Source organism: Ctenocephalides felis, unplaced genomic scaffold, assembly GCF_003426905.1.
Source record: "Ctenocephalides felis isolate EL2017-DRISC unplaced genomic scaffold, ASM342690v1 CF-g0.4_SCAFFOLD_01492, whole genome shotgun sequence".
NCBI lineage: Eukaryota > Metazoa > Arthropoda > Insecta > Siphonaptera > Pulicidae > Ctenocephalides > Ctenocephalides felis.
Window position 1 is genome coordinate 58,613,464 of NW_020537646.1, and position 26,208 is coordinate 58,639,671.

General features: G+C 36.2%; 1 protein-coding gene across 1 annotated transcript in view; it reads left to right on the top strand.

Annotated features, from left to right (window-relative positions):
- LOC113371666 (neuropilin and tolloid-like protein 2) overlaps positions 1-24,675 on the top strand; it is a 658,950-nt gene extending 634,275 nt beyond the window's left edge. The window contains exon 14 of the mRNA XM_026612314.1: positions 24,545-24,675. The gene's annotated coding sequence lies outside the window, so the exon portion shown is untranslated. The remainder of the gene's footprint in view (positions 1-24,544) is intronic.
- The last annotated feature ends 1,533 nt before the right edge of the window (positions 24,676-26,208 follow it).

The following is a 26,208-nucleotide window of genomic DNA, read 5'->3' on the forward strand; positions in this document are numbered from 1 at the left end:
TGCCAGCAGCCGCGGCAATTCCTGCTCTAATAGCGTATATTAAAGTTGTTGCGGTTAAAAAGCTCGTAGTTGAATCTGTGTCCCACACTGTCGGTTCACCGCTCGCGGTGTTTAACAGACATGTCTGTGGGACGTCCTACCGGTGGGCTTAGCCCGTAGAAAGGCGGCCCAACTCAAAATCCTGCCAAGGTGCTCTTCACCCAGTGTCGAGGTGGGCCGGTACGTTTACTTTGAACAAATTAGAGTGCTTAAAGTAGGCTCATTCGCCTGAATATTGTGTGCATGGAATAATGGAGTAGGACCTCGGTTTTATTTTGTTGGTTTTCGGAATTCCGAGGTAATGATTAATAGGGACAACTGGGGGCATTCGTATTGCGACGTTAGAGGTGAAATTCTTGGATCTTCGCAAGACGGACAGAAGCGAAAGCATTTGCCAAATGTGTTTTCATTAATCAAGAACGAAAGTTAGAGGTTCGAAGGCGATCAGATACCGCCCTAGTTCTAACCATAAACTATGCCAGCTAGCGATCCGCTGAAGTTCCTCCGATGACTCGGCGGGCAGGTGGTGGTGCATGGCCGTTCTTAGTTGGCGAAGTGATTTGACTGGTTAATTCTTGGCATGCACTTCTCTCTCAGTGCCACGAATTTATTCGCGCCAGACCCCGCCTGCTCCGGCCGACTGCCAGACGGTATAAATGATATAGGGTTGCTTTTATAAGCGTTCGGCCGGTTGCAAGCACGGACGGTTATTGGCCGTCGGACCTAGTCCGGCATCGATGGCGTCTCGAGCTGTTAGCTACCGTGTTCTCGGACGGACTCTATTACCGGTCAGCGATGCTATTGCTTTGGGTACTTTCAGGACCCGTCTTGAAACACGGACCAAGGAGTCTAGTATGTGCGCGAGTCATTGGGTAATACAAAACCTAAAGGCGCAATGAACGTAAAGGTTTGCTTAAGTAAACTGAGGGATGACGAACCGCATCTACGGATGCGTGCTTGCAATCCCGGGGCGTCTCACTCTCATTGCGAGAAGAGACGCACTCAGAGTGTACACGCTAGGACCCGAAAGATGGTGAACTATGCTCGGCCAGGTCGAAGTCAGGGGAAATCCTGATGGAGGACCGTAGCGATTCTGACGTGCAAATCTTTCGTCGGAACTGGGTATAGGGGCAAAAGACTAATCGAACCATCTAGTAGCAGTTTCCCTCCGAAATTTCCCTCAGGATAGCTGGCATTCGATGAGCGAGTCTCATCCAGTAAAGCAAATGATTAGAGGCCTTGGGGCCGAAACGATCTCAAACTATTCTCAAACTTTAAATGGGTGAGATCTCTGGCTTGCTTGAATAGTGAAACCAGAGATTTGGATCAGAGTGCCTAGTGGGCCACTTTTGGTAAGCAGAACTGGCGCTGTGGGATGAACCAAACGACGTTAATAGGATAACATGAAAGGCGTTGGTTGCTTAAGACAGCAGGACGGTTGTCATGGAAGTTGGAATCCGCTAAGGAGTGTGTAACAACTCACCTGCCGAAGCAACTAGCCCTGAAAATGAATGGCGCTGAAGCGTCGTGCCTATACTCGGACGCCAGGGCATAAGAAACGTTCATAATAGTTCGTTTCGACGCCCTGGTGAGTAGGAGGGTCGCGGTGGTGGGCCCAGAAGGGTTTGGGCGTAAGCCTGCCTGGAGCCGCCATCGGTGCAGATCTTGGTGGTGGTAGCAAATACTCTAGCGAGGACCTGGAGGACTGACGTGGAGAAGGGTTTCGAGTGAACAGCCGTTGCACACAAGTCAGTCGATCCTAAGCCCCAGGAGAGAACCTATATTGATGTTGGTGTATTTTATTTTGAATAAAATTTTACACCGATCGGGCGAAAGGGAATTCGGTTCCTATTCCGGAACCCGGCAGCGGAACCGTTTACAAGTCGGGCCCTCGCAAGAGAGTTCGTCGGGGTAACCCAAAATGACCTGGAGACGCCGTCGGGAAATACGGGGAGAGTTTTCTTTTCTGTATGAGCGTTCGAGTTATCTGGAATCCTCTAGAAGGCAGATAGGGTTTGGAACGCGAACAGCACCGCTGTTGCGGCGGTGTCCGTATCTTTCCCTCGGACCTTGAAAATCCAGGAGAGGGCCACGGTAGGTGTCGCGCCGGTTTGTACCCATATCCGCAGCAGGTCTCCAAGGTGAAGAGCCTCTCGTCGAGTTGGGAAGCGGGCGTAGGCCAATCTGCCGGGCCTGGGCAAGGTGAAATTGTCCTTGTGACTTAGATCCGAGCTCGGTCCCGTGTCTAGGCCTCCCGCGGATCTTTCTTGCTGCGAGGTTTCTGTGCCGGCTTTGGTCGGTCATTCGTACTCTTCGGCCACCATTCAACGATCAGCTCAGAACTGGCACGAACTAGGGGAACCCGACTGTCTAATTAAAACAAAGCATTGCGATGGCCCTAGCGGGTGTTGATGTGATTTCTGCCCAGTGCTCTGAATGTCAACGTGAAGAAATTCAAGCAAGCGCGGGTAAACGGCGGGAGTAACTATGACTCTCTTAAGGCCTCGTCATCTAACTAGTGACGCGCATGAATGGATTAACGAGATTTCCACTGTCCCTATCTACTACTATCTAACTGCTACATGCAGTTCTCAGTCGACATAAGTATCTTCCTGCGAAAGCTGGACAAAATCCTCAGGAACCTGGCCGGCCGCCGCATCATAGTCACTACAGACGCAAATGCAAAATCCTGTCTGTGGTTTTCGAAAACTCTGGATAGCAGAGGTAAGGAACTAGAGGAGTGGATCGCCTCTAACCAAGTTGTTTTGAATGAGCCTAGTCACAACTACACATACCAAAGTGAAGCTGGGGACACAAATATAGATGTAACACTTACAACCCCAAATATGTCTTTAAAAGTGATCAACAGTAATGTGAGTCATATAGCGACTATCAGTGATCACAGCCTTCTAACATTTGAAGTAGTGCTTGAAGCAACAGTCACAAGGCAAATAAAAAATTAAACAGGCTATAACACAAGAAAGGCTAAGTGGGAAAGGTTCGGGGAACTGGTGGAAAGGGAATTTAACAAAGTCTGGAGTCTCTGCAGAGGTAAGACCAAAATAGGGCTATTAATATATTTAATAAAAAGCTAAAATCAATCTGTGATGAATCCATGCCCAAAAGGAAAGCCGGAAACAAGGTCATGCCATGGTGTTCGGAGGAGCTGACTTGTTTAAGGCGGGAAACTAATAGAACCAAAAAGTGTCTCTTGCGGGCCAAGAGACTAGTTCTTGATGATATATCAACCAAAATGCAAGCATACAAAAGGGCAAGGAATAACTATGTCAGAGAAATCAGGAAACATAAAACAACCTCATGGAGAGACTTTGTGACAAGCGTCGGTAACAAAGATCCCTGGAGTATAGTCTCCACGAAGGACGCACTGCTTACCTTTAGAAAGTGCATGGCAACGAATATGAAGTATGTACTTGCTATATTTGTGGATATTGAAGGTGCCTTCGATAACCTGTGGTGGCCCGCCATCACACATAGGCTGACGCAGGCAAACTGCAGCAGCCATATGGTAAATATAGTCAAGGACTAGTTTAAAAGGCAAAGCACCTATGTAAGAGGTATCACGAAAAAGGTTGGAAGAAGCATGCAGAAAGGATGTCCACAAGGATCAATAATTGGTCCTGTTGCATGGAACTTCTGCATCGACGTTCTTCTAGACGGCCTAGCTCAGCTAGGAGAAACTGTGGAACCTATTGCATACGCAGATGACTTGGCGTTATTAATTAAAGGAAACTCTAGAAATAATCTGGAGAGAACTGGTACTATGGCTCTTAAATGTGTTGAGGACTGGTGCGTGACGCATAAAGTGAGAGTCAGCAGTGGGAAAACCGTCGCAATGATGATGAAGGGCAAATTTAATAAAGGCAGACAACCGATCATTAAAGTTGACAACAATAGCCTGAAATATGCGAAAGAAGTGCGATACTTGGGACTTACTATAGATAACAGGCTAAACTTCGTAGCGCACACTAAGTTTCTAAGGGAGAAGCTAGTCAGCTTTATCTTGAAAATCAGGAGTGTTGCAAAGGAGGAATGGGGCCTTAAAAGAGGCACCCTTGACACTTTGTACAAAGCAGTGATAATACCTATAGCAACATACAGCGCTGCTGCGTGGTTCGACAAGTCGTCCCACACGCACAACCTTAGAAACTTGAACGCCGCGCAAAGAATAATTCTACTGACACTCACCAAGACGTGCCGTACCACCTCAACAAATGCATTACAAACAATAAGTGGCAAAATGCCAATAGACTTAGAGATTACACAACAAGGCATCATAAACATTGTAAAAAGAAATGAGAAAATTAGCTGAAACAATTATAATTACAATCCAATAGCGAACCCAAGATGGGAAACTCTCAATCTAGAGGTTAAAATGATAAATGAAGCAATAAAGCTGGAATGGCAGAAAAGATGGGAATTGGCAAATACGGGTAGGATAACCTACGGTTTCATTGGCGATATAACATACGCTACAAGGAACAAGTGGTTTAAACCCAGTAGAGAGTGCGTGTATATTCTGACCGGATACGGTCCGTTTAGGCACACACTTTACACAAGGGGCGCCACAGAAGACGACAAATGTCCCCTCTGTGGAGAAAGCGAGACAAGCGCGCACATGCTGGTCATGTGCGACAGATATGATGAATTAAGAAGGCAAAGCCTCTTTGAAATAGCAGGGAACACAAACCTTGATGTATACCTGGAAACCAAAGCCAATTACCTGGGGCTTGTTGCTTTTGCAGCACGAGCCATTAAAATCAGAAATGCAGTGCAAAACCAAAGCTAAAACCTATAATCCAAACTAAAGCTAGAAAGGCAGGACTGCCTCCACGTGGTTAGGGATGGAAACGTCAGCCCATTGACGGCCAAAGGTCCTGCACAACACCCACAAATATAATATTTAAATTTGAGAAATAAACAATTATTAAGTAGACGCTACGTAGCAATGAGTGAAAGCTCGAGCTATATGGAATAGGAATAAATAATGAATGAAATAATGAATGTCCCTATCTACTTTCTAGCGAAACCACTGCCAAGGGAACGGGCTTGGAAAAATTAGCGGGGAAAGAAGACCCTGTTGAGCTTGACTCTAGTCTGGCATTGTAAGGAGACATGAAAGGTGTAGCATAAGTGGGAGATAGTAAAATCGTTGGTGAAATACCACTACTTTCATCGTTTCTTCACTTACTCGATTGGGCGGAAACCGTGCGTCAAAAACTTGCGTTCCGACTGTCACGTTTCCTAGAGCCAAGAGCCAAGCGTTCATATCGACGTTGCTTTTTGATATTTCGATGTCGGCTCTTCCTATCATTTCGAGGCAGAATTCGCCAAGCGTTAGATTGTTCACCCACAAATAGGTAACGTGAGCTGGGTTTAGACCGTCGTGAGACAGGTTAGTTTTACCCTACTGATGAATCGTCGTTGCGATAGTAATCCTGCTCAGTACGAGAGGAACCGCACGTTCGGACATTTGGTTCACGCACTCGGTCGAGCGGCCGGTGGTGCAAAGCTACCATCCGTGGGATTATGCCTGAACGCCTCTAAGACCGTATCTTTTCTAGACAAAGTAAGCAACGATATCTCTATGAGTGTCGTGAGTCGAAAGGCTCAATACAATGTGATTTATTAGGTATTCGGCACACGCCGTTTATCGCACGAGCCATTTTTAGCCGAATGAGGCGCTGGACAGTGGCGATATTCGTCCGTTATATCTGTCTTGCCTATAGTGGTCGATCATGGGCCACTAGTTTGATGTAGAGACTCGGAATCGTTTGTAAACGACTTACGTACCTGGCGGGGTGTTGTGCTCGGCAGAGCAGTTACCACGCTGCGATCCGTTGAGACTCAGCCCTTGGCTTGGGGATTTGTCATGTTGGCTTGACGTCACCCCACGCTATTAGAGCATAAGCCTTAAGCCGTCGCATTGCAGCATTCAATCCTAGTTTAGCCTACAATCAGTAGGCTTGACAGTCGAATAATATACTCTAAATAATAAGTAACTTTTAACCTATAAATATTTCGATTCTTCTATAATAAAATATTCAGTATATTTATTTCTTTTTTAACAAAATATTTAGTATTTATATATAATTTCAAACTACATCAAGTAAACTTTTAGGAGACATTAGCGAGTAAGCCTAACCTAGAATCTTGCATCAAAACAGGTTAAAAACATCTTCCGGCTTTTTGAAATCAGTAACTTACGGGTACCTCAGACTACATCAAGTAAACTTTTAGGAGACATTAGCGAGTAAGCCTAACCTAGAATCTTGCATCAAAACAGGATAAAAACATTTTCCGGCTTTTTGAAATCAGTAACTTACGGGTTCCTCAGACTACATCAAATAAACTTTTAGGGGACATTAGCGTGTAAGCCTAACCAAGAATCTTGCATCGAAACAGGTTAAAAGCATTTTCCGGCTTTTTGAAATCAGTAACCTACGGGTACCTCAGACTACATCATGTAAAATATTAGGGGACATTAGCGAGTAAGCCTAACCTAGAATCTTGTATCGAAACAGGTTAAAAACATTTTGCGGCTTTTTGAAATCGGTAACTTACGGGTACCTCAGACTACATCAAGTAAACTTTTAGGAAACATTAGCGAGTAAGCCTAACCTAGAATCTTGCATCAAAACAGGTTAAAAACATTTTCCGGCTTTTTGAAATCAGTAACTTACGGGTACCTGAGACTACATCAAGTAAACTTTTAAGAGACATTAGCGAGTAAGCCTAACCTAGAATCTTGCATCGAAACAGGTTAAAAACATTTTCCGGCTTTTTGAAATCAGTAACTTACGGGTACCTCAGACTACATCAAGTAAACTTTTAGGGCACATTAGCGAATAAGCCTAACCTAGAATCTTGCATCGAAACAGGTTAAAAACTTCTTCCGTCTTTTTGAAATCAGTAACGTACGGGTACCTCAGACTACATCAAGTAAACTTTTAGGGGACATTAGCGAGTAAGCCTAACCTAGAATCTTGCATCGAAACAGGTCAAACTACTTTTGTAGAAAAATATTGTTTTTTTTTGTTTTTAGGAATGACATATATTTATTCTATTATTTATTTACATGACATGGTTTAAATACAACATGTTTATTTCTTTAAGTTATATTTTTATTTAAAATAAAATTTCTTACATTTAGCTAATACAATTTAAATAAATTAATATCTGAAATCTTGCTTGCTTTCCAGTCGAGGATGCTTTTCACGAGATAGTAGTGTCGCTGTCATAACACCTTCGCGATTTTGCTCTAATACGCGTTTTGATACATTAGCCAGTAATTGAACATGTCTCTCGGTTCCCTGAATGTGGACCGAAATTCTAGGGTCACTCCATGGACACTCATTGCTTTGTAGATATTGTAGTAGATGTTCATGAGGAATATTTAGCGTAAAGGCTGGTTCGGATATATTTGAATAATCATCCATATCTATCATATTAGTATAGTCGGTGCATTCGAAATTTATTTCAGGTGTTTTGTAATCTCTCAATTGCGTCAGGTCTTCCACATTATTACGGTAATATAAGATTTTTCTTATAGCTGAATCTCGTATTTCCTTTTTATTATCAAACAACATTGCTAATAAAATATTTTCCGAGTGAGAATAGTATGCGTTTTCTTTAGCAACCGATCGGGCGAAAGGAAATTCGGTTCCTATTCCGGAACCCGGCAGCGGAACCGTTTACAAGTCGGGCCCTCGCAAGAGAGTTCGTCGGGGTAACCCAAAATGACCTGGAGACGCCGTCGGGAAATACGGGGAGAGTTTTCTTTTCTGTATGAGCGTTCGAGTTATCTGGAATCCTCTAGAAGGCAGATAGGGTTTGGAACGCGAACAGCACCGCTGTTGCGGCGGTGTCCGTATCTTTCCCTCGGACCTTGAAAATCCAGGAGAGGGCCACGGTAGGTGTCGCGCCGGTTTGTACCCATATCCGCAGCAGGTCTCCAAGGTGAAGAGCCTCTCGTCGAGTTGGGAAGCGGGCGTAGGCCAATCTGCCGGGCCTGGGCGAGGTGAAATTGTCCTTGTGACTTAGATCCGAGCTCGGTCCCGTGTCTAGGCCTCCCGCGGATCTTTCTTGCTGCGAGGTTTCTGTGCCGGCTTTGGTCGGTCAGTCGTACTCTTCGGCCACCATTCAACGATCAGCTCAGAACTGGCACGAACTAGGGGAACCCGACTGTCTAATTAAAACAAAGCATTGCGATGGCCCTAGCGGGTGTTGATGTGATTTCTGCCCAGTGCTCTGAATGTCAACGTGAAGAAATTCAAGCAAGCGCGGGTAAACGGCGGGAGTAACTATGACTCTCTTAAGGCCTCGTCATCTAACTAGTGACACGCATGAATGGATTAACGAGATTTCCACTGTCCCTATCTACTACTATTTAACTGCTACATGCAGTTCTCAGTCGACATAAGTATCTTCCTGCGAAAGCTGGACAAAATCCTCAGGAACCTGGCCGGCCGCCGCATCATAGTCACTACAGACGCAAATGCAAAATCTGGTCTGTGGTTTTCGAAAACTCTGGATAGCATAGGTAAGGAACTAGAGGAGTGGATCGCCTCTAACCTAGTTGTTTTGAATGAGCCTAGTCACAACTACACATACCAAAGTGAAGCTGGGGACACAAATATAGATGTAACACTTACAACCCCAAATATGTCTTTAAAAGTGATCAACTGTAATGTGAGTCATATAGCGACTATCAGTGATCACAGCCTTCTAACATTTGAAGTAGTGCTTGAAGCAACAGTCACAAGGCAAATGAAAAATTAAACAGGCTATAACACAAGAAAGGCTAAGTGGGAAAGGTTCGGGGAACTGGTGGAAAGGGAATTTAACAAAGTCTGGAGTCTCTGCAGAGGTAAGACCAAAATAGGGCTATTAATATATTTAATAAAAAGCTAAAATCAATCTGTGATGAATTCATGCCCAAAAGGAAAGCCGGAAACAAGGTCATGCCATGGTGTTCGGAGGAGCTGACTTGTTTAAGGCGGGAAACTAATAGAACCAAAAAGTGTCTCTTGCGGGCCAAGAGACTAGTTCTTGATGATATATCAACCAAAATGCAAGCATACAAAAGGGCAAGGAATAACTATGTCAGAGAAATCAGGAAACATAAAACAACCTCATGGAGAGACTTTGTGACAAGCGTCGGTAACAAAGATCCCTGGAGTATAGTCTCAACGAAGGACGCAATTGGTCCTGTTGCATGGAACTTCTGCATCGACGTTCTTCTAGACGGCCTAGCTCAGCTAGGAGAAACTGTGGAACCTATTGCATACGCAGATGACTTGGCGTTATTAATTAAAGGAAACTCTAGAAATAATCTGGAGAGAACTGGTACTATGGCTCTTAAATGTGTTGAGGACTGGTGCGTGACGCATAAAGTGAGAGTCAGCAGTGGGAAAACCGTCGCAATGATGATGAAGGGCAAATTTAATAAAGGCAGACAACCGATCATTAAAGTTGACAACAATAGCCTGAAATATGCGAAAGAAGTGCGATACTTGGGACTTACTATAGATAACAGGCTAAACTTCGTAGCGCACACTAAGTTTCTAAGGGAGAAGCTAGTCAGCTTTATCTTGAAAATCAGGAGTGTTGCAAAGGAGGAATGGGGCCTTAAAAGAGGCACCCTTGACACTTTGTACAAAGCAGTGATAATACCTATAGCAACATACAGCGCTGCTGCGTGGTTCGACAAGTCGTCCCACACGCACAACCTTAGAAACTTGAACGCCGCGCAAAGAATAATTCTACTGACACTCACCAAGACGTGCCGTACCACCTCAACAAATGCATTACAAACAATAAGTGGCAAAATGCCAATAGACTTAGAGATTACACAACAAGGCATCATAAACATTGTAAAAAGAAATGAGAAAATTAGCTGAAACAATTATAATTACAATCCAATAGCGAACCCAAGATGGGAAACTCTCAATCTAGAGGTTAAAATGATAAATGAAGCAATAAAGCTGGAATGGCAGAAAAGATGGGAATTGGCAAATACGGGTAGGATAACCTACGGTTTCATTGGCGATATAACATACGCTACAAGGAACAAGTGGTTTAAACCCAGTAGAGAGTGCGTGTATATTCTGACCGGATACGGTCCGTTTAGGCACACACTTTACACAAGGGGCGCCACAGAAGACGACAAATGTCCCCTCTGTGGAGAAAGCGAGACAAGCGCGCACATGCTGGTCATGTGCGACAGATATGATGAATTAAGAAGGCAAAGCCTCTTTGAAATAGCAGGGAACACAAACCTTGATGTATACCTGGAAACCAAAGCCAATTACCTGGGGCTTGTTGCTTTTGCAGCACGAGCCATTAAAATCAGAAATGCAGTGCAAAACCAAAGCTAAAACCTATAATCCAAACTAAAGCTAGAAAGGCAGGACTGCCTCCACGTGGTTAGGGATGGAAACGTCAGCCCACTGACGGCCAAAGATCCTGCACAACACCCACAAATATAATATTTAAATTTGAGAAATAAACAATTATTAAGTAGACGCTACGTAGCAATGAGTGAAAGCTCGAGCTATATGGAATAGGAATAAATAATGAATGAAATAATGAATGTCCCTATCTACTTTCTAGCGAAACCACTGCCAAGGGAACGGGCTTGGAAAAATTAGCGGGGAAAGAAGACCCTGTTGAGCTTGACTCTAGTCTGGCATTGTAAGGAGACATGAAAGGTGTAGCATAAGTGGGAGATAGTAAAATCGTTGGTGAAATACCACTACTTTCATCGTTTCTTTACTTACTCGATTGGGCGGAAACCGTGCGTCAAAAACTTGCGTTCCGACTGTCACGTTTCCTAGAGCCAAGAGCCAAGCGTTCATATCGACGTTGCTTTTTGATCTTTCGATGTCGGCTCTTCCTATCATTTCGAGGCAGAATTCGCCAAGCGTTAGATTGTTCACCCACAAATAGGTAACGTGAGCTGGGTTTAGACCGTCGTGAGACAGGTTAGTTTTACCCTACTGATGAATCGTCGTTGCGATAGTAATCCTGCTCAGTACGAGAGGAACCGCACGTTCGGACATTTGGTTCACGCACTCGGTCGAGCGGCCGGTGGTGCAAAGCTACCATCCGTGGGATTATGCCTGAACGCCTCTAAGGCCGTATCTTTTCTAGACAAAGTAAGCAACGATATCTCTATGAGTGTCGTGAGTCGAAAGGCTCAATACAATGTGATTTATTAGGTATTCGGCACACGCCGTTTATCGCACGAGCCATTTTTAGCCGAATGAGGCGCTGGACAGTGGCGATATTCGTCCGTTATATCTGTCTTGCCTATAGTGGTCGATCATGGGCCACTAGTTTGATGTAGAGACTCGGAATCGTTTGTAAACGACTTAGATACCTGGCGGGGTGTTGTGCTCGGCAGAGCAGTTACCACGCTGCGATCCGTTGATACTCAGCCCTTGGCTTGGGGATTTGTCATGTTGGCTTGACGTCACCCCACGCTATTAGAGCATAAGCCTTAAGCCGTCGCATTGCAGCATTCAATCCTAGTTTAGCCTACAATCAGTAGGCTTGACAGTCGAATAATATACTCTAAATAATAAGTAACTTTCAACCTATAAATATTTCGATTCTTCTATAATAAAATATTCAGTATATTTATTTCTTTTTTAACAAAATATTCAGTATTTATATATAATTTCAAACTACATCAAGTAAACTTTTAGGGGACATTAGCGAGTAAGCCTAACCTAGAATCTTGCATCAAAACAGGTTAAAAACATCTTCCGGCTTTTTGAAATCAGTAACTTACGGGTACCTCAGACTACATCAAGTAAACTTTTAGGAGACATTAGCGAGTAAGCCTAACCTAGAATCTTGCATCAAAACAGGATAAAAACATTTTCCGGCTTTTTGAAATCAGTAACTTACGGGTTCCTCAGACTACATCAAATAAACTTTTAGGGGACATTAGCGTGTAAGCCTAACCAAGAATCTTGCATCGAAACAGGTTAAAAGCATTTTCCGGCTTTTTGAAATCAGTAACCTACGGGTACCTCAGACTACATCATGTAAACTATTAGGGGACATTAGCGAGTAAGCCTAACCTAGAATCTTGTATCGAAACAGGTTAAAAACATTTTGCGGCTTTTTGAAATCGGTAACTTACGGGTACCTCAAACTACATCAAGTAAACTTTTAGGAAACATTAGCGAGTAAGCCTAACCTAGAATCTTGCATCAAAACAGGTTAAAAACATTTTCCGGCTTTTTGAAATCAGTAACTTACGGCTACCTGAGACTACATCAAGTAAACTTTTAAGAGACATTAGCGAGTAAGCCTAACCTAGAATCTTGCATCGAAACAGGTTAAAAACATTTTCCGGCTTTTTGAAATCAGTAACTTACGGGTACCTCAGACTACATCAAGTAAACTTTTAGGGCACATTAGCGAATAAGCCTAACCTAGAATCTTGCATCAAAACAGGTTAAAAACTTTTTCCGTCTTTTTGAAATCAGTAACGTACGGGTACCTCAGACTACATCAAGTAAACTTTTAGGGGACATTAGCAAGTAAGCCTAACCTAGAATCTTGCATCGAAACAGGTCAAACTACTTTTGTAGAAAAATATTGTTTTTTTTTGTTTTTAGGAATGACATATATTTATTCTATTATTTATTTACATGACATGGTTTAAATACAACATGTTTATTTCTTTAAGTTATATTTTTATTTAAAATAAAATTTCTTACATTTAGCTAATACAATTTAAATAAATTAATATCTGAAATCTTGCTTGCTTTCCAGTCGAGGATGCTTTTCACGAGATAGTAGTGTCGCTGTCATAACACCTTCGCGATTTTGCTCTAATACGCGTTTTGATACATTAGCCAGTAATTGAACATGTCTCTCGGTTCCCTGAATGTGGACCGAAATTCTAGGGTCACTCCATGGACACTCATTGCTTTGTAGATATTGTAGTAGATGTTCATGAGGAATATTTAGCGTAAAGGCTGGTTCGGATATATTTGAATAATCATCCATATCTATCATATTAGTATAGTCGGTGCATTCAAAATTTATTTCAGGTGTTTTGTAATCTCTCAATTGCGTCAGGTCTTCCACATTATTACGGTAATATAAGATTTTTCTTATAGCTGAATCTCGTATTTCCTTTTTATTATCAAACAACATTGCTAATAAATTATTTTCCGAGTGAGCATAGTATGCGTTTTCTTTAGCAACATTTTACAATTTGTCTTAAATTCGTGTCTAAATATTGCGTCCAGCTAATAAAATTATAAAATAATATACTACCATACACCACAGAGATGTAATATTTAATGTTGAAGTACATTGGAATATATACTTTCATTCCGTAGTTTGCCAGAATTTTCAAATTTTTGAATGGCTTATTAGTAGTTACATATAACCGAAGTAACCTACTAGCCTTTGTGAGCCAACGGGAATGTGCTATTGGCCCTAGTTTCATGTTAGCTAAGTCTGTCGATACTTCTCCAGAAGCAACTACTTTAGCTATTTTTATTAAATAACTTGAGTCAGTTGTCGATTCAGCAGGGGTTATATCAGCCAAATTTTCAAGTGGGATTGTTTCAAAGTCTTTTACCGGCTGGAAGTATATAGGAAAGAATAAATTATATTGAATTTGAACATAGGGTATTAAAAAATAGTAAATATGTTATAACTCACCGGTATATTTTTGCATGTTTCAATTTGCTGCTTAATATTCCAGCTTTTGTTCGTGGTCCAGTGGTCAATGATTTTTCCAAATAGTTAAATAAATGGCGAAGTGGAAGTTCGTTAAAGTGGAGAAGACACACAAACCAATGCAGTGGCCTGTTTAACTGAATTTCAAATCGACGTAAAATCCCATTTTTACGCCTGTATTTGCTGGTTCACCATCGCAACATATGCCTATCAAAGAATCGATAGCTATTCCTTTATCAGCGAAAAACTCGTTCAATTTGATTACTTTACTTTCGGAATCTACATTTTCCAATTTTGTGTAACCCAACAATTGGCAATTCGGTTCCTTTAAAATAACTAAATGCGCTTCTTTAATCATTCGTGGATGAAACTTCTTATCGATTTTCTCCATGGTAATAGAATCATTTTTTCGGCCGTCGAATGAAAATGCTATTAATTCAGAAGAATCATATCGTTTGTGTAGAGCTTGCCTATTTTTCTGCCTCTCACGAACGCTTTTATTTTTATCCATAATGACAAGATTGCCCCAATCATCCGTTACGCCCAGGTCATGCAGGATTGCTGTAACCACGCCAGAACCAACTCTATCATAAATTGCAAATCTGTCGCACATTAAGGCATAGCTTGGAGCCTTATATCTTCGACTATATGGACCACGTTTTATATGAGAAGTATTTTGTGAACTTTCCGAACTGCTTTTAAAATCAAAACCAACATCTGGAGTATATGTCTCATCTGGAGTAATATTGCTAGTTATTGTAGATGCTGATACTTCATCTTCAATTTTTAAAATATATTCTGGTATCGTAGATTTCCTCTCATTATGTTGATCCATCATAAACGCTTGTAAATGTTCTGGAATCAGTCCACAAAAACACAGTATTTTTTGCAAATCGCATTTGCATTTTCCAATATAAAATAATTTTTTCGTGGATTCTACAAACTCCTGAAATGATGCTTGGGTAGACTTGCTTGTATTTGTACTTTTATATTTATCAATCAATCGGTTCAATTTTCTAGCGATACTTTGTTTCTCCATAATTGGAATATCAATTTTTTCCCACTTCTGTATCAATTTCGTTACCACATTTGGAGTTAATGTTTTATATGAAAAATTTTATTTTGTTTTTTTTTTTTATTTTTCCGCCAAATAAAAATAATACCTGATAACTTCCATAATTGTCGGAAGATTCACTCCTGTAAATTCTTCTGCATATGATTCAAATTACTGGCACTTGCGCCTGAATTTAAATAAGAACTCGCCATTGATACATGACGCCCTAGTGACAAACTGAATAAACATTTATGCGGAATTGTCACATTAATATATTATTTTCGAAATTTCTAGAATTATAATAAAAAAATACTAGCGCACTCTGATGGAAATAAATAACGAATTTATACACTTTCTATAGAAAACATCGTATAATCCAATCCAAGTCTTGTTTGGTCTTTCGACTTATTAATTACGTTTCAAGTTTTTCAGATTCTTTTTAGATTTTGGATTTTGTGTATAATTGTAAATAATACTACTGAGCTTATACAAAATTTTCAAATTTTTGCGAGGAGAGATAGAAAATGAATGAAGTATTTCTTCTTTGACCTGCTTTTTGAAGTTTCAAGTTACATTCGATGAATTAAAGTAAAATTAGTAAAAAGTATATATGTGAAGCAGCGCGAGAAACAAAGGTCCAATTTGACTTTGAGCAAATATAAACTATATTGTGGTAACCATAACAGTTATGTCACAACAATTAACGTATATCAAACGAACAATTATTTGACTACGTTCAGTAAACTGACTTCTACTTCATCATTGTAGAAATGTGCTTTTTTGATGTCTTTCAAAAATTTGTTACCTAGACCTTTTTACCCTATAGGCGGAGTAACTTGTAACGGGCAGGTGGCAAACAGGTTTAATGTCTTATTTTAACTTTGAAGGTATTTTACAAAATAATTACATTTTTAACTAATGCTAACACTACCAACGGAAGAAAATACTTTTATTGTGGATTTTCAAAGATTACCTTTTATCTCCCCAATTTCAAAGATTATCGTTTTCAAATCAAGGTTGTAGCTGGCTATACATCTTTTTTCCTCTACTTTCAAATATTGTTGTTAAATAATGCTTAACTTTACTGATTTTTGACACATCGGTGGTGTACCTTTTTAATCCCGGACCTTCATATATTACTATCTATTCTGCGATAAATTCTGGAAAATTATAACTGGAAAAATGTTATACGACAAAATGTCCATTTGATCGATACCAAATTTAGGTTCTGAATTTAAATAACATAAATAAAAAATAATATAACCTAGAAAATGTTTTATAAATACCAATGAGTATATAATTATACAAATGAGATCTTTCAGAGCATCGTGTTTGAGAAAAACATGCCAAAAAGTGCAATTTCATATTATCATATCAAAAAAGTTTATATTTTGAGTCTTTAGTATCACTTGCGGCCCGTTTACTAACGTTTTTGTATATAAATAAAACTACAAACAAAACTACTATAAATTTATCATAATTAAATAATATTTGCGAAAACAACCTATTAAATGTAATTGAACATCATCTGTCAAAAGCGTTTGACATTTGACGTATTAGCCACCGTCTATTGTTTTATTTAAATTACGCTTCTACAAAAATTTTCAAATTAAAAATGTAAAGTTTCTACGCGGATTTGAAATAATTTCTCACCTTTTGGACTTTCTCTGGATTGGCACGAATTTTTCAAGACTAAGACTGGCCAAATCGGTTTAGCCGTTTTCGAGTTTTACTTGGACATTTGAAAGAGAGCTCCATTTTTATATATAAGATATATATATATATATATATATATATATATATATATATAGTGATGTGCCAAGTCGAATCAAGTGATTCGAATCATTCGAATCAAGCCTTTAACGAATTGATTCGAATCAGATTTTACTTGATTCGAATCAACTCGTATCAATCCGTGAAATATTTACTGTGATAAAACATGTATGAACACAAATTTTCATAAATATGAAAAAAATGTTTTAATTCAATTCAATATTATAATAATATAAATAATAATAATAATCAATATAAAAAATAATAATAATAAATTAAATCATGCGTGTCACCCGGCTTTATTACGCTTAAATGTATCACCCGACTCCAATTTATATGACTTTAACCGCATTCATTGTCTAACAATATCATCCGACTTCATATGACTCATACCGAATCATTGCGACTTAAAGCCGATATACCTTCATCCAAGTTCATATGACTCAAACCGAATCATTCCGATTCAAGTCGATATGAATTCATCCGAGTTCATATGACTCAAACCGAATCATTCCGACTTCAAGTCGATATGAATTCATCCGAGTTCCTATGAATCAAACCGAATCATTCCGAATTCAATTCGATATGAATTCATCCGAGTTCGTATGACTCAAACTGAATCATTCCGACTTGAATTTGAAACATGTGTCCGTGTTTTAGCGTATCGACTTATCGAGATGCAGTGCGTATGGGTCTTCTTGAGTGTTTGTTTATTTTTGACTGAGCGCTGAGAGCAAATTTGTTCATGAAATATCAAAAACTCATTTAGATAATAAATACCCGATTTAGATTTTAATTATTATCAAAATAAACTACACAACGAGTTTCATACACGTACAAAATTAACATATTTTAATTTTTCAAGTAATTCACACAAATGAAATAATATCAATCTTTACAGTAGTGTATTGAATTTTAAGTCATTCGTAAGACGTTAGATTCAGCCCCCTGTTTAGATTAGATCTGAACAATCAATAATATAAACATGCATTCGTTCAACGTAAGATTAAAAATATTGTTTTATATGCTTTAGTGATATAGAAGTGTTTGGTTCTATTTTACTGTAAATTCACTTGAAATATTAGTTATATTTGTAGCTAGTTTATTATTATATATATAATATATAGATGTATTAATCTCTGCACTTTTTGGAATTAATTGCTTACTAAATTAATTATTTCACTTATAAAATTATTAAAGTGATATTATTTCTTCTCTTCAATTTTAATTGTTCATATATGAACTTGATTCGAATTGATTCGAATCATGATTCGAATCAGGTTTTTTTCTGATTCGAATCACTCGAATCACTCGAATCAGGAAATTTTCGAGTCGGCACATCAGTAATATATATATATATATATATATATATATATATATATATATATATAAAATTGTTCCTTGGGCATCCATCCAGTAATTAAAAAACGTTTTAATAAAAAATGTTTTTATTTAAAGAACATACGTTTCGGGTCCTGATTTGACCCATCTTCAGTGCTACAATTAAATAATTCAGGGTTACAAATTAAAACAATATAAAAAAATACATAATTAACAGACAAAAATAAGTAAAACAATGTATATGAAAAGTATATATGAAAAACAACCATAAAATAAACAAACTCACCATACAAATAAACTTTGAAAAACAACACAAAAACACAAAATTGCACGAAAAAATAAATAAATATGAAATAAAAAATTGATGAAACGTCGAGTTATGAAAAATTTAAAAAAATTGTAAAATTAAAATAAATGATATATTTTATTATAAAAAAGCTTATTCCAAACGAACATGTTATTAGTTTGGAAAATAGTGGAAACTGTATCGTCATTGGTGAGAGAACGGGATAGAGAGAATTTTAGTGGTTTCATATTACGAAGATTTTCTCAACGATCATACGCAGTAGGAACATAGTAAAAATATACATGTATAAGACATCCATAATCAAATCCAAAAAATATGTGAATGAAGGGAAAATTATTAAGAAAAGGTATAGATATTAACAGAAAAACGATAATAGTTATGGAACGATAACAGTTACATAAAAAATTATAACATAACATATATATGTATATATAAACGCAAAACAATAAATGTATATATGTATACACATACACATACACATATATGCAAACATATGCAACACATATAAATATACAACATATATGTAAACACATATATACATACATATATACACATACATACACATGTGCATACCCATATATATCTACAAACATATACATGTAAACATATATATATATATACATGCACATATACACATATATACACATACATATATATATATATATATATATATATAGTTTATAGTTTATAGTTTGGTAAAAAGTCTCAGACATAAAGAAATTTCACCTCTAAACGCTTTATTGTACGTTACATAATCATGAACATTACCACTCAACTTCTGAGTGACTTTGAACATGGGTAACGCGTATTTAAGCTAAAATATGAAAAAACAAAAACAAAAAATTAAATATATATATATATATATATATATATATATAAATGGACCGCAAAATGTGTTGGTAAGCGCATAACTCAACAACGCCTGGACCAATTTGGCCAATTCTTTTTTTAAAATGTTCCTTCAAGTCCAAGGATGGATTTTACGGCGAGAAAAAATCGAATAATTGCCGGGAAAACCCTAAAAACAGCCCTTTTCTTTTTTAATCGAGTAGGCAACAACATTTGTAAAAAAACAATGATCTATGTCATGACATTTTGTGTAGTTTTTGATAATTTAATTTTTAATATAATCATATAAACATAGAAATATCTTTTTATTAATTAACAAGCTATACTGGCAGCCAAAAACATTGATGTAAATGAATTAAATTTCAAAATTCAAGAACAAATTGCAGGCGAATCAGTTGATTCGGCAACTAACCAAGACGATCCACCGGAGTTTTTAAACTCGCCGGATTTGCTAGGATTGTCATCTCACAATCTTCAATTAAAGGTTGGATCGGCAATTATAATGTTGCGAAATATCGACCATACGCGCCTTTGCAACGGCACAAGGTTAGCGATAAAAAAACTACCAAACAACGTGATGGAAGCAACTATATTGAAAGGATAGTATAAAGCAAAAGATGTTCTCGCACCGTGCATCCCAATGTTTCCGACTGATGTGCCATTTGAGATTAAACGACTACAGTTTCCAGTGCGTTTATGGTATCATTAAGTGTTTGTGATATTAATTTGGAAAACCTATGTTTCTCACATGGAAAATTGTTTGTTGTCTGTTCCCGTATTGGAAAACCATCAAATTTGTTTGTCTATGCGCCAGGTAATCAAACAAAAAATATCGTTTATCACAAAGCACTACAATGAAAATTGAACTGATTTTTGAATTGTGATTTACCTGATTAAAATTACTTACTTTTAAATGCTTATAGTGTTTTATTTAATTATTTTTAATTCACACCGAATTATTACCAGGGTGACGGTTCTGTTCAGAATAATTTTTTGCAAAGAATAGAAAAAAGGTAGAAACAAAAAACACCGCCACATTACAAATTTTTTTGACAGGACGAAGTCTGTCGTGTCGGCTAGTATATATATATATATATATATATTTTTGAATATTCTTGAATTTGATGTTGATATATATGTTTAATTTGAGTTTAATATTCGGGCGTAACATCAATAAAAATATTATTATTATTTTTATTGATGTTACGCCCGAATATTAAACTCAAATTAAACATATATATATATATATATATATATATATCGGAGATCATGAAAACGCAAGTGACGCGATCCGAGTTCATCCCAAGTCTGGAATGAAAAGAAAAATTAGATATGTTCAGTTGAGACCAACTGAAATATTTTAGATAATCAATGCATGTTTTCAGAATATGATGCACACTTTAATATCTTCGTTTTGGGCACCGTTAAAAGATCAGGAATAATAAATGCAATGTCGACAGTTGCTGATAGAAAATAGACTTGAATCAATCCTGTCCGTCAATGTGCGTCAAATTCTAATGTGGATCTGCAAAAAGGAAGAAGCGCAGTATCAAAAAAGAAATATACTAATAAATGAATTTGAATAAAAGATATTTTATATAGAAAGGGTTAGTAGAATTCATTAAATAATAAAATTTAGGGAAAAGATGACATGAATGAGAGGCAGGTGATTACTAAATTATCATTGATTAGCAAAGTATTGTTTAATATCAAAATTAACAAATTCTAAAATATCATAGAAATATTGAGCTTTTAAGAATTTTACTATAGTATTGTGGAATTTATGATTATTTAGTTTTCGTATGTGAAGTGGTAGTAAGTTAAAAAGTTGAATTCCAAATCCGTCAATTGAGTTAAAAGACGTTGTAAGTCTAAAAACTAGCGCTTTAATAGTTAAGTTTCTTGTCTTGTAATGAGAATTTGACATTGAAGACAAATTGAAACGTTTGGGATTATTTTTTATAAACGATAAAGTAATGAACAAAAATATACAGGGAACGGTAAGGATATTATGTTCACGAAAACGTTTTTACAAGAAGATAAAGAACTAATAGAAAAAATTATTCTCAAAGCTCTTTTTTGAAGTTTGAAAATGTGGTTAAGAGATGGAGAGAACCCCCAAAACTGGATTCCATATGCGATGTGTGAGTAAAAATTGGAATAGTAAATTGAGAGAAGACAATTTAAACTAACCTTAGATTTAAGAACTCTTAACATAAAACACGTTTTCGTTAAATTGGGTGTTAGTATATAATCAATGTGATAGTCCCAATTCAAGTTTTTATTATATATATATACATATATATATATATATATATATATATATATATATAATATATACCATACATAAAAGAAATGTTAGGATGTATAGCGCATATTGAAAAAATTATTTGAAGCATCGCGGTGAATATTGCAAAGAGAAGCCGAATCAAATCGTTTGTTAATAGGAGGTAATATTTGTATGAAAATACTCTCAGCAAACTTTCTGCGTAAAATGTTCGCTTCTCGATGAATAACTCTTGGATTGGTGAAATTAAAAGAATGTTTAAATTTGGAGACATGCTCGGTGATCATGGTTTTATTTTGTTTCCTGTTCAAACTATTAAGTTCGTGTTGGCGCATTCTTTTTGAGAGAAATTGTGAAGTTTCTCCAACATAACAGCTTGAACAATCATTACAATCAATGACATATGCGACGTTTTACGTGCGGGAAATAGGGGTAGGAGTTTTTAAATTAGTGTATAAGTCTATGAGAGTGTGTCCAGTCGAACACAATAGCTTCAGACCAACGGATGAAAAAAGTTTTTTCCATGAGTGGAAAAGGCAGTCAATGTACGGTAATGAGATGAAGGAATTGAGACATAGTGAATTTTCAGGAACATGGTTAAAGTTTTGTGAAATGATACTATTTTGTTGTGATTGGGAGGTAAATAGGGAAGATGTACGGAATTTATTACGAAGAAAGGGTAATCTATTATTCATTACTGAGCGTAAAAGTTGTAGTGGATAGGAATTATTTTGAAAGGTAGAATATATCAAATTAATATTTTTTTCCCAATGTGATGGATGAGAAAGAAGGATGACATGATCTAGTAAGTTGATGATGGATGCAATCTTGGTATATTTGAGGTGATAGAAATGGTAGTTTAAATAGCGTCCAGACCAAGTGGATTTTTGATACCAACATGTAGTGATGGAGTTGTTATTTATAAAAAGGGTAATATCTAAAAAATTAATGGAGTTGTTAAGTTGAGTCTCTACGGTAAAACAAAGGTGTGAGTCGAAATTATTAAAAGAATTTAGGAAATTGGTTATGTTATAAGTAGGAATGCAAGTTAAAATGTCGTCAACGTAACGTTTGTAAAAAAGAGGTACATAAGACAAGGTATTAAGAGTAGAGTTCTCTAGGAATTGCATACAAAGTTCAGCAAGTGGGGCACTCAAACTGGAACCCATTGGAGTGATAATGAATTTAATACATTTCAGGAACCAAGAAAAATTGAAATCTGTGTGTTTGCTGATATCAACCCATTTATGGTCTATGGCAGAGAGGATAAGGTCAGGTGAAATGTTAGTGAAGAGGGAAACAACATCTAAACTCATAAAGGAAAAATCAGATGGTACATTGAGAAAGTTAAGTTTGGGAATGACTTCGAAAGAATTTTTGACAAAATGGGGAGAATTATGAGTGATATTGGACAAAATTGAACTAATAAATTTGGATAATTTGCAAAGAGGGGAATTTAAGTCAACAACTATTGGTCGAAGAGGAAAACCATCTTTGTGGATTTTGGGAAGACAATAAAGTTTTGGGGAAATGGGATTGTAAGTTTTTAATTGGAGAGAGAGAGGTTTGGGAATTTGTTTGTTTTCTATGAGTGAATCAATGAATTTCAAAGTATTCCGATTTATAAGGTCGGTGGGATCTGAATTTATAGGCTCGTAAGTGTTTATATCAGCTAGGAGAGACATGAATTTGGAAATATAGTCAACTTTGTTCACGATAACCGTGATGTTACCCTTATCTGCCCTTATCTGCCCTAACAACAATTTCTGGGTGTTGTTTAATAAAGGATTTGCAAAAGTGGATATCTTTGAGTAGTTCTTTATGTTGATGAAAGTTAGAAATGTCAAATTTGAAAAATGAATTAAGTTGGTTGCAAAAAATAGATTTAATGCGGTTTTTTTCAATAAAACAATTTTATTACATTATTTCACCATCTGAAGAAAAACCTCTCGCCGAAAAACCTAAATTTAAATATAAACAAAAAAAAATTTCAAAAGTACCCTAGTACAACACTCTATAGAAAACGCCCATTCATTTAATTTCACTCCAAAGATTTTATATCATGAAAGTTGCATCTTTAGGAGATTATTCGCGGAGAGTTGTCTTATTCTCATGAATGTTTCTAACAGTGTCAACATTAGATCAGATCACAACCTATTACATGATTTATATTTAAATTTTTTACATTTTTTGACAAACAATTAATATCGACTTCCCTTTAAGTTCAATAATTTAAGTATTTACACCCTAACAGAAAAAAACACACACATACAATCTCACAGTTCTCGTTTCAAGTGTTTACACGTGTTACATATGAACCACCAAATACAATTAGTTCGTTTCCAAAAGCCAATAGTATAACATCGAATACAATATTATTTGTTTTCAAATAATAATTTTAAAAAAAGACAACACTTTTAGTAATTTTGATTTACAAAAGTTAACCATTCGGCGGAAAAATAACTCACAAATTCATTTTTTGTCAAAAATTCTTGTTTAGTGAAAAAGTGCTAACGTATATTCAAACATACAGGTAATTTTTTCCATAACTTTCAAAAAATTTCTATCATTTTTAATATCCTGTTCTGATAATCCACTCATTTATTTTTATCATTTTCATTTTGATCATATTATTATATTTCTGTACATTATTATTTGTTACAATTAATTTATTATTTAAGAAAAATCTATTTTCTATTCCTAAACATATGGCTTGCTTAAATCTCATCAAGATCATGTTTCTTGACAGATGTCCTGAAGATGGTACGTACCTAGTTCCGAAACGTTGACAGTAAACAAATAATTAAATAAAGAAATTGTTTATTAAAAACTTTTCTTGTTTTTTATTTTGTATTATTTTTGGATTCTTGTTCGAAACTCTACAAAAAATATATATATATATATATATATATATATATGTGTGTGTATATGGAAATAATGTGTTCAGTGTTGAGATGATTATTTTTATTGCATTGGAATTAATTTCAAAAATCTTACAGAAATAACACATTTTATTTGAAAGATTTCAAAACAATAAATACATTTATTGTATCTTAAACTTGTCAAAAATATATGTGCCAGTATGAATTTAATGTTTTATTGCTTTTGAATAACTTTTTAATTATACATTTAATTTTACTTATAATTCATTTGTTTATTTTAGGCGTCGTCGCCCTCAGCGCTTTTTGCGCACAAGCAGAGACGCTTATGCAGTTGGACCTCAAGGATATGCATCGCTGTCAACTCCACTCATAAAAGTTACTGATAACATAATACAAAAATCTTCTCAATCTGAATGCTTTGTTTTTGTGCGCAACTGCCAAACACAAACGTGATACTATACATTATTGTTCAAACTAGCACACGCAAAGACCGATAGCGTCTTCATAAATAATGTCATCTGAAGCATATATACTATATAAAACAGAGTGAGTTTATGTTTATTGTTGCAGACATGAGCTTGTTGTAATTAATATACATAGCATTAGGGAATGCAATACGGATGGAATTTCAATACCGGTATTTCAGTAATTTTTTATTTTAAAACCGGAATAACGGTAAATTACCGGTATTTTTATTATCTTAAACAAACCTAAATGAAATTGAAAGTTTTTTTTTTAATTTTTTAATTTTAATTTTTTTAAATTTTTATTTGGCTTCGCTTACTCTGAGCATTTAGCCACCTACAACATTTATTTACATTCTATACTAATTTTTATATCAAATTCAATTTATATATGGATTCTATTCTTCTTATACTATATACTTTCTTTCAACTTATCTTCTTCACATAAATCCTATTCTTCTACATAGCTCAACTTATCTTCATTCTTCCCTTTTTAATCTTCCTACTACTTTCTACTATTTCATTTTTCTTTATTTTCAATTCTAATTCAATTTTTTATACATTCTAATACCTTATACATTCAAACCATTTATTACATACATCTTACAATTGAAATTCTAAATCATTTTTGATATTTTACAATTGGAAGCGCCAGGGATCGAACCAACGATCTCCGGCATGTGAGTCGGACATGCTACCTCTGAGCTATGTCCGCCATAAATTGAAAGTTACTAGTACAAATATAAAAAATGTATATACAACTACAACTATATTCAACTAAACAATAAAAACAATAAAATAAAACAATAAGTTCATTTTTTAAATAATAATTTAACAAAATTATATCCAATTTAATTAATTCATTATCACTATCGAGTCTATTGAGTACTTTTCACCAAAAACAAACTTATGAGTAAGAAAGACTAAAAACTCATAAAAGATCATATTACATTATTATAATAAACTGTATTGTCTGTATCCGATGAGTTAAATTAGCATAATCTCCAACATTTAAAAAAAAAATTCTACACTAATTTAAGATTGGATACTTTGTCGAGATAAATAATAAGTTACTATAATTGTAGAGTATTGTTATTTAAAACAAAGTGATGCTTCTATAGTATTTACAAACTTCGAAACTTTTTTTCAAAATAATATTTTATAATTGTAATAAGAAGAAAAAATATTTAGTAATTATCATAATTATTATGTATAATGTAATAAAAATATAAAGATTACGCAGGGGTAATCTGTATGATATAAAATATTTTAGCGCAAATGTCATTTAAAAAACCGTTAAACTTCATTATCTATCAGTCCAATTCTATTTATTGTAACACGATATGAAGCCCTTAGTAAAGCAATAAATATTCAGTTTAATGACGAGTTGAGATAATATTTGACATTTGTTTATACTATAGAATCACTTAAAGATATAGCTGTTTATGCGATTATAGAATTTAAAGATAAATTTGTTCCGA